At 44.8% G+C, this 10489-nt stretch overlaps 1 pseudogene; it reads left to right on the top strand.

The window, feature by feature from the left end:
* The first annotated feature begins 5623 nt into the window (after positions 1–5623).
* LOC136650167 (5S ribosomal RNA) lies at positions 5624–5743 on the top strand (annotated as a pseudogene).
* The last annotated feature ends 4746 nt before the right edge of the window (positions 5744–10489 follow it).

Genomic DNA, 10489 nt, shown 5'->3' on the forward strand with positions numbered 1-10489 from the left:
CTTTCCTTGCATCATGTCACTTTTGATGTATCTTCTAGTGTTGTGATTCTATGACCTGTGCCATTGATGTATTGCTTGGTCTATTTGCCTGTGTCAGTGGTACATTGTCCTTGCAACAATGGAGTACTGTCATGTTTTGTAGCATTGCACCAATGCATCAAGTTGTTGCTTTCTAGTCTAAGCTTTTACCGGCACGGTACAACTTAAAACAAGCCTTTAACAGACCATCCATATGCACATTTACCCAGGAATAAAGGCCATTGAACACAGTGGAGTTAACTTGTGAGTAAACATTTACAATATTGCATTGTTAATGAGTTAATTCATTATTACAAACATGATGCGTGAAAATCATGCACTTTCTACCATGCACATCAAGCATCAGTGTGGCAGGAAATGCACTTGCACTGTTTTGGTGTGGCCCAAAGAACCCAGAAAGCTTGTTCTATGTACAAGAGTAAATTGCCTCATCTACTACAGATAAGTTCATTATATGACATAAACACACTGTATACCTGTTTATGAAGTAATGTTATAATCCCAGCTAGCCTTACTCGCTGAGGTGCATGCTGTACCTGCTAAGGCAGTGTTTCTCAAACTGTGGGTCAGGACCCACTAGGTGGGTTGCGACCCCATTTCAGGTGGGTCCCCATTCATTTCAATATTTTATTTTTAATATATTAGACTTGATGCCACCATGGTGTGCGAGTGCATTTGGGGAAATGTTACAGACTTGTACTTTTAACAAGCTACTAGGTATATTTTTTAACAATGATCGTCTATGACACTTACTCCTGGGTAAGTGTGGGTAGGATTGTAGTATAGGATTGTTAAAAATTTTCCTGCTTGATGATGTCGCTTCCGGTCATTGTATCACTTCCGGTGGGTCCTGACAGATTATCATTCTGAAAAATAGGTCCTGGTGCTAAATGTGTGAGAACCACTGTGCTGAACAAGCCACTGTGCATTTGGGATTTTATTTATTTTGAAAATTGGTACCCCACTCTCCTCACAAGATTCAGCTGGTTTAACGAGTTTGATAGGAAAGTCATGGCACTGAATCTGTGAGTTAGTGACTTGCCAATGTCCCACAAAGAATCTGTGGCACAGGTGAGACAAGTCTGAATCTCTCAGATCAAAGCTCAGCTTTCTCTCTTCTGCACTATGGCCTTCTTCACCTTGTCTCTTCCATAACTAATATTCCCTGTGAGGGGTCTGTGGCCAGTATGCAGCCCCCTTCTGTAGCTGCACAGTGCTGTAACTGTGTCGCAATGCTGTCTCTGGACATTTGGTGATGACATCATCATGTCATTGCCAAACTTCCTGGTAGCTGTTTTTATGGTATCTGTTAATGTGTTTTAATACGTTTTTATTCGCTATTAAATTACGTTTTTAATCTGTTTTTAACATGTTGTAAGCCGCCCTGGGTCCCTTTCGGGGAGAAGGGCGGGATATAAATAAAATTTATTATCATCATCATCATCATCATCATCATCATCATCATCATCATCTGAGCTCCACACTGCAGGGAGCATGGTTTGGAGGTTCATGGCCACTCGGTCTACATGCTTTAGAGTAACCCTAACCTAATTTTTCCATTTTGTACCATGGATATGCGAAAGCCTTTCCCACTATAGCACTGGCTTAACAGTATAAATGGACAGCTTTGGTGGCGAAGTTTGGCAGCCACTTGGGTAGTGATCCATACAGTCACATTATTAGCCTGGAAATCTGCCCTACTCCCTTCCATTCCAGCTTTTTTTTTAAAACCCATTGCATGGGGAACAACCACACATCAAAACCTCTACTATTGACTTAGGTTGTAGATGGAATGTGTCAGGTTCTCTACAGGATGGGAAGGGGGAGGAATGTACAACTGTGATGGGCTTTATCTTTTTTGGAGCAGGGGAGTTGGCCTCTTCTCCTGGCTTTGAAGGAATGATGGATGGCCTGCATGCAGGGGGCACTAAAAGGGCATTTGTCCCTTCAGTGTTCTTTCTTTTCCGAGGGCACGTGTGGCAGCTAACGGAGAGAGTGGGATGAATCCCTTCAGTGTTACGAAGTTCCCTCCTGTGTGGCTGTCTATGACAGAGCCTGGGAGAAGGGAGATAGACCCTGGCTCTTTGGGACTCAAGCCAAGTGGGATGATTGGAGTATTTATGATAAACTTCCTCCTTGTAGCATGGCTGGGAAAGACTATCCGGAAGGCGCAGTGTAACACAGGTTATTTTGTACAGTGTTTCTTTTGGCAAGGGGCAGCTGAAGCAGGAGGGAGGCACAGTTGGCGTAGAAGCCAGCCCAGTTCTCAGGAATGAGGGGCCAAAGCATTAAAGAAAAGGCCACTGTTTGGAGATAAACCAAAATCTCAGCTAGCTTGGGCCATGTACTATTCAGCAGGATTTGGTTGAGCACATGCCAGTAGTTGCTAATTGGCATTCAAAATGATTGTTGCCTCTTTGTTCAGTGAGAACACAATTTGGGGTTGAGAAAGGGTTGTAGGGAAAGCTGAAACAGTTATTTCTTCTTGGCGCAAGCAGTCCTGATGGGTGCATGTGCCCATGTTGACAAGAGAAGTGAACAAAGCAACCTGGTGGATCACAGTGAACTCTGACAGTCGGAGAGGCATTGCAAAACTGCTCCCCCCTCCCCAAGTGAACTTGTACCAGGCAAGTAAAAAATTAAAAAATACAAGAAAGATGGAAGAATCAAAATAATGGATAGAAAAATGCAAGGGAAAAATACTAGTCAGTGAACAACAGTAGAAAGCTGGGGGGGGATTTGCCAGGTTGAGAAAAAGGTTAAAAGATAAGCTGAACTAGTGTACTTACTGGAGAAAAAGCTTACCACCTATCTGGGAATAATAAGAAGCACTTAATTATCTCCATTTCCTTCTTGCTGGCTAAGTAGAAGATGCTGCATACCAGCGCCCTCTAGTGACGCCACTTAAAATATAATTATGGGAAAATACACTACAATATTTGGTGATTTGGCACCATGTGCTATGCACTCCTGAGTGCACAGTTACTATTAACTTAAAAGCAAGGTTTCTCACTTGTTTGTTATGCAATCATTGTTCCTTGTGTGGATCAGAGATCTAGAGAAGGATCCTTAAGTGAGAGCTGAATCTTATCTAAATGGTTTTCAGAAGACCTTGATTTTGTTTGGTCAGTAGTTGGTTAGATCATAGGCATTGTTCCTGAATGCACCCTGGAATACATGGTAAGTGGGAAATGTCAGCGTTGGATAAGTGAAACAATGAAGATTAGAGGCAGAGGTCCTATCTTGCTAGGGCACTTGCCACATTTTCCTGGCAGGGCTCCTTTGTCTATAACCATCTGCATTACCAGCAAATATTTTAACAAGGTGAAGTTTTCTCTCCCCCCCCCATCACTTTGCCTGTCTTTTCTTCCAACAGTACTAAATACAAAGTTTCAGGGAACTAAGCTATTGGAATTTGAAAATATTTGCTCCATTGCTTTGTTCAGTTAATATTTTTAATTGTGGTAAGACCATGAAGCAACAGATCAATATCTCGGACTGGTTGCTGGTCTCTGCATAGTAGAACACAGCAAGAGCAGCTGCTGTGTCATTTCCCCAAATGGACAAAAAGGGTCCAAAATGGTACTTCTTATTATTATTTCAGGTAATTCTTTTTCTTGCCTGAATATGTTTTGGATCCTTAGCCCTTATATTCCACATTTTTAGGTGTGCATGTAAAACATTTAGGCTGCAATCCTATCCATGCCTACGAGGGAGTGAACTCCATTGATGATAATGGGACTTACTTCTGAGTAATGCATAGGAGTGGACTCTTAAGTTGGAAAAATGAGTGAAGGTTACCTTTAGCAATTAATCTACAAATACAGGAGTGGATCCAGGCAATAACACATTTCTGAGCACTACCAAACATTCAAATTATGTCTGACAAAAAGATGATGATTCTTGCCATAGGCAAATGCTGGGCTTTTATTCTTCCACCTACTATCTGAATGTGGGTGATCTAAGAAAGCTTAAAATCGTTGCTGGGAAAAGGCATAAGTAATCTGTCAGTCACTTCTTTAGGTGGCGCAGATCCGAGTAGCCCCATTGGGGCTGGTGCGCCGTTACCTGGGGTAAGGAAAATACATTCCCCTTGCTCTGAGCCACAGGTAGCCCCAACCCTGTTCTGGATACATGGCAGACCAGCTGGCACCCTTCACCCCCCCCCCCTTCCAGAGCAGTTTTGGATTGGGCTGAGTGGTGTTCTTTTCATACACACACAGCAATTTGATGTTGCTCATTCGAAATTTGTGAAATTTGGCTGTGCAGAGCATGAGTTCATCTGAGCAATGGTCCTTTCCTGCACCACCCTTCCCCGTGATGTACATTCTCCATGTCAGACTTTATACTGGCAGGGCTAATTGTCTTGGTTTTATGATTCTATGGTGGAGTCGGACCAGCCTTCAGTCTCTACTTTGTTGGATTCTACCCCTTCTTTAACATAAACAGCCACCCCATCTCCAACACACCCCTCCTTGTCCCTCCTATAGAGTTTATAGCCTGGAATTGCAGTATCCCACTGATTCTCTGCATTCCACCAAGTTTCCTTTATGCCCACTACATCAATGTTTTCCTTAGTCATCAAATATTCCAGTTCTCCCATCTTCACTTGGAGACTTCAGTATTTGCATAAAAGTACTTGTACATAGAATCCCCCAAGGTGGGCTGCTTATTAACTCCTTTATCCCTGCAACCTCTCATTGTGCTGAACTGTCTGTTGCATCCCATCACACTTCCATTCCCAATTCCTTCTCCTACTCTGTCACTACCTTGTTCTCTAACCTCCGCATACTCATCCATAGGAATAAGGAGTCCCGAACTGGATGCCCCTTGGCTCCTGTCGGCTTTCCCCCAGGGGTCAGTTTAAAAGCTGCTCTGCCACCTTTTTAATGTTACATGCTAGCAGTCTGGTTCCATTCTTGTTCAAGTGAAGCCCATCCCTCTTGTACAGGCTACAGTGTTTGAGGCTCTTCAGTCTAGAAAAAAGGTGCCTGAGGGGGGACATGATTGAGACATACAAAATTATGCAGGGGATGGATAGAGTGGATAGAAAGATACTCTTTTCCCTCTCTCACAACACCAGAACCAGGGGACATCCACTAAAATTTAATGTTGGGAGAGTTAGGACAGACAAGAGAAAATATTTCTTTACTCAGTGTGTATTTAGTCTGCGGAACTCCTTGCCACAGGATGTGGTGATGGCATCTGGCCTAGATGCCTTTAAAAGGGGATTGGACAAATTTCTGGAGGAAAAGTCCATCACGGGTTACAAGTCATGATGCGTATGTGCAACCTCCTAATTTTAGAAGTGGGTTACATCAGAATGCCAGGTGCAAGGAAGGGCACCAGGATGCAGGTCTCTTGTTGTCTTGTGTGCTCTCTGAATGATGGGCCACTGTGAGATACAGGAAGCTGGACTAGATGGGCCTATGTCCTGATCCAGCGGGGCTCTTCTTATGTTCTTATGCTGAATAACATGTTCAGGCTTTATAATGAAAAAGCCAACTGCCTTTAACAATTCTTTTCCAGTTGCTGTATAACATAGATAATACTCTGCTTGGTGAATAATAACATATATGTGGTTGATTGCAGCAACTGTTATCCTGCACGTGCCCGATCTTGTCTGATCTCGGAAGCTAAGCAGGGTCAGGCCTGGTTAGTACTTGGATGGGAGACCACTTGGGAATACCAGGTGCTGTAGGCTTATACCATAGTCTTTCGAGACTGAAGGTTGCCAACCAACCAAGAGTTGAAGGGAAAATTACCACAGCAATGTGGTATAGAAGGAGCTCTGAGGATTTGTTCACCTGAATAAATATCATCTTTCAGTTTTTCTTCTGTTGCACATAACAGATCAAAGCACCACCAGAGAGAAAAGGTTTTCAGAGCTGAGATTTTTGTGCTGTGGTGCATATCTGGTGTGGGTGCTTGCTTGAAGTGCAAATTATTTGCCCAGGGTGGACCAAGTAGGAGCAGTTTTTTGATGAGTGATATAAATTACATACATGAGTAAAATAAATTACATACATTAATGTATACAGTATCTAAATGGAAAGGCTTTTGCAATCACTAGCTTAATCTCTTGGACAACGGGTACGAGGCAGGATATTCCTGTTTCACAGATAGGAAGTTGGATCTGAATGTAGGCATTTGCTCAAGGACATCCAATGAGTTCACAGATGGGCAGAAGTTTGAATTTGGGTCTTCTAGGGGTCAAGATTCACATTTTATTGAATGGTCTTCGCCTTTGGAGCATATCCAATGTGGTGGATCTCCTGGGGAGTGAATTCCGTTAGGCACAGCTGCTGAGAAGGCTCAATCCCACTTTCCTGGCCTCCATATTTCACTAGGCAGAGGGTGCCTCCTGGTGACTGCATCATCTGGACAGGTTGAGGCGAGAGAAGACAGTTCTTCAGATATTCTAATCCCCAGCTATTTAGGGTTTTAAAGGTAAGAACCTGCGCCTTTAATTGGGCCCAGAAACAAATGAAGAGCCAGGGCAGCTGACATGGTACTGGTGTAATATAGTCAAATCTGTCCTCCCACCAGCAGCCTCACTGCCTCATTTTGCACCAGCTGAAGTTTCCAGACACTTTTCAGAAGCTCTGGCATGCAGAGTGGGTGGCAGCAGCAGTCCAGCTGGACGTGACTGGGGCATGTGTAACTGTGGTTAAAGTACAGAATATGAAAAACAAGCAGCCCTGACTGTGGTATCTACTTGTTTGCAAAGCGCAGGGAGGGACGTCTACACCAGTGTCACAGTTTGTGTTTCTGATGTTTGATGGACAAAGAATGAGGAAACAGCTGCACCAGGAGGAGTGGTTCTAGGCCATACAGGAAATAATTGATTTTCTAGGCCCTATTCTAGCAGAATGACACAACTGGAACAGGTGTCTTAAAAGTGAACTAGGACAGAGCCAGTGCCTCTCATCTGGGCAGTTGCCCAGGTTTCGTGTTCTCCATTTTATCAGAGGCTGCAGCCAGCTTCTGTGTGGAGCTAGTAAGGAAGACTAAATGGGAACCAGTGGGGTGACAGTCTTCTTGGCTTATCCTCCACAATCCTAGTGGAGTGCATGAAAGTCAGAGCAAATGTACTTCTGTTTGCACCTGTTTGCATCTTGGGGCACAAGCCTACCCTGCGCTGGGACAGGCAGGCCAAGAGGCTTGCGCTGTATCCAGCGCAGGATAGGGGCCCAAGGCTGCTCAACCAGAGGCAAGGGGAAACTTTTTGCCTTACCTCCAGGTAAGGCACCCTTGCCCCTATGGGTCTCCTCGGACTTGTGCCACCTCCTGGGTGGCACAAGTTCGAAGAGAGCAGAGCAGCTTCAAGTCTCTCCGAACTCCCCAGGAACGAGGGTTGGGATCCAGCATAAGTGCTGGATCCCAGCCCTGCCTCCTACTCCCCACCTGCCCTGGGGCCACCCACTGCCCACCCTCACCCCACCCTGGAACACCTCCCTCCTGCCTCCTCCCTACCCACCCCAGAGGCTTGCATCGGCCACGGAAGCCAGCATGGAGGCTTGTGTCAGCCTCCACAGGCTGGCGCACCTCCGTGCACTGGTCTGGCTTCCTCCTGAGGAGGCAGCCCTCTTGGGCCAGCGCAAAGGATTTGCGCTGATCCAAGGGTACCTCTGAATTGCGCCCTCAGGCTACAATCCTATGCACACTTTCCTGGGAGTAAGCTCCATTGACTATAATGGGACTTACTTCTGAGTAGATAGGCATAGGATTGTGCTCTCAGCTAAGTCATATAGCCAGGTTACTGCCTGAACAATACAGCTAATGCACCCCGCCATAGTCCATCTTGAATATTTATCTGATTTTCTGGTTCTTTATTGGCATTGATGTTAGCTGCATTTCAAGTGGAGGAGATGGTGGTTTTTGGGTGCAGGGAAAGTGTCATTATGGGAAGGGACTCTATGCACACATATGTTCACTATTTATGACACCATTACTTAGATGGCCCTCTGACTGTGCAATAGAATAGAACAACAATATATGAATAAAAACCGAAGAATCTTCTAATGAATTACAACACAGAAGTAGTTAGAAAATTCAATCAACATCTAAAAGACCTGAGCAAATAAATATGTTTTCACCAGGTGCGATAAAGAATATAGGGAAGGCACATTTCTGGCCCTTGAGCGACCGTTCTAGTGGTGGTAGTAGAAGTGGTGCCCCCAAGATGGTGCTACAGTGACTGCTCTAGTGCAGTGGTTTCCAAGCTTTTTTGACTGGTGGCTTCCTTGACCTACTGGGCCATTGGCTGCAGCACCCCAGGGCCACATTCCCATACGTTGTATAGGGCAGCTGGTTTTTTGTGAGGATTCTGCGGCTCCCTGGGGAGCCAAGGCTCACACTTTGGGAACCACCGCTCTAGGTCGATGGAATGGTCTTAGAGGCACACTTCCACCCTCATGACTCTTGTGCTGCTAACCCTTGCGACACGTGTAAGGGACAACATGTTTTGAACAGCTTGACTGTCTCTGACAGTAGTTGTCACACCTTGCATTGCGCCAGTATCTGGAAGCCAAAGCAAGGCTTTGATGGTGCTGTAGTCTAGATTTGTTCTTGCATATCATATAGACATAGACAATGTTGCTCTGAGTCATTGGGTGATGAGCAAGGCTGAAGAGCTCAGAGAACAGAAGGCACAGACATCAACACAGCCCTGCCACAAGGTGTTTATGGCAGGGACTGGATTAAAGGCTCCTGACTATGAGGATGTTTGGCTTGGCCTCCACACCCTTTGGTCTGGATTATTAGGAGAACAATCCCAATCCAGTGAATCCAGGAAACAGCATCCTGCTTTTTCCTCACTCCCCCAACTGTGCACACTACTTTACCTCATCCCTGTTCTGTGACTTTCCATTACACAAAGGCTGAATGAGGGATTGTAAACCTTTTACCTTGCTGGTTACATTTCTACTATCTAGTTCTATTATTCATATGCAAGTAGAAGCTTGGGCTTTTTTGAGAAGAGGGGACCCACTGTGGCAAAATTTGAAACCACCCCCACCCAATATTTTGATGTTATGTTCTGGGGCTGCCACTCTCCATTGCTGTTTTTCTCAACCACATACATAGAAGTGGCATTTGAGAAGGGATGTCGCCCCCCACTCCAATTTATTCTCTTGAGAAAAAGAGGTAATTTAAACCATTCATAGTAGATGCAAAGCTATACTGCACTTGTCTGGGTGGAATTGTGCAGTGTATGCAAATGCGCATGGCAAAATCTGTTGGGAAAAACAGCTTTGGGAGAAAGTGGAAACAGAAGGGAGGGGCGATTCATGTATTTATTCATATTTTTATGCCACCCTTCCTCCAAGGAGCTCAGGATGGTGTACATGGCTCGCTCCCTCCTTTAGTTTTTACAACAATCCTGTGAGATAGGCGAGGCTGAAAGTTAGTGCCTGGCCCAAGATAATCCAGGAAGCTTCACAGCTGAGCACAGATTTCAAGTTGGATGTTTAACTCTTTCCCTGCTCACCCCTTTCACACTTTGACAGATCACTTCCCCCACTCCATTAGGGTTCCCAATGTGTACTTGTGAGTATAACGTGTCTGGAACTCCATGGGGACTAAATGGTTTGTAGGGAGGAGGAAGCCATTACTATGGAAAAGAAACAGGCAATGAAAAGGATAAGCACTGCTTCTCTGTGCTGCAGTTCACTTTCTCTTACAGCTGATTTGCCCTCATAGTAGCAGCAATGGGTGTTGGCATCATTTTGTCAACATCTTAGTGTTGGTATCTAAGTAGTAAAGAAGTTTCACTAATCGAGGCAGAACTCAAAAGTCTACAGTGTTTGCATGTACTAAGTTATGAGTGGAGCAAATATCCTCATTCATTGTTAGCCTGCAATATGTGCATTGGCTTGGATCTCCTGACAGCAACAATCTGCCTGCTTCGTCTGTTTGCTGAGGATCAGTTACTGGGGGATTCCTGGCTGTCTTTTGCAAGAGGTTTTTTTCTTTAGTCCCTCCTCCTTTGATGCCATGTGTGAGCTTGTTCTTCTCTGCCTGGAAGGATTTGGCTGTGCTGATTCTTCTGGGGCTGAGAAGGTATTGCTCACCTGCCCCTCCCCTCTGACTCAAGTCAAAACAAGTAACACAGTTTCTTGGGCACAGGCAGAGTAAGACGGTGCCTGGAAGGGGTCGGAAGTGTGAACTCAATGCAAAATCTGGCGGCAGCAGCTACTTGGATATTGGAAAGCTGAAACAAGCCTGGCATAGCTTCCTTCCACCAATTTTTCTTCTGATATCACTCTGGATCAGGGACCCGGTCCGGCAGGTAAGGGAACCTAGGTGGATTTTGATTCCAAAGAAGAGGGAGGGCTGTTCCTTATGAAAGATGGACAAAACCAAATTTGTTATATCATCTTTCATTTTATTAATATGTGGGTTTTCAGCTTCCTGATGTTCCAAAGAAAATTAAAAATGGAACGGAATA

The sequence above is a fragment of the Tiliqua scincoides genome, chromosome 4, assembly GCF_035046505.1.
Source record: "Tiliqua scincoides isolate rTilSci1 chromosome 4, rTilSci1.hap2, whole genome shotgun sequence".
NCBI lineage: Eukaryota > Metazoa > Chordata > Lepidosauria > Squamata > Scincidae > Tiliqua > Tiliqua scincoides.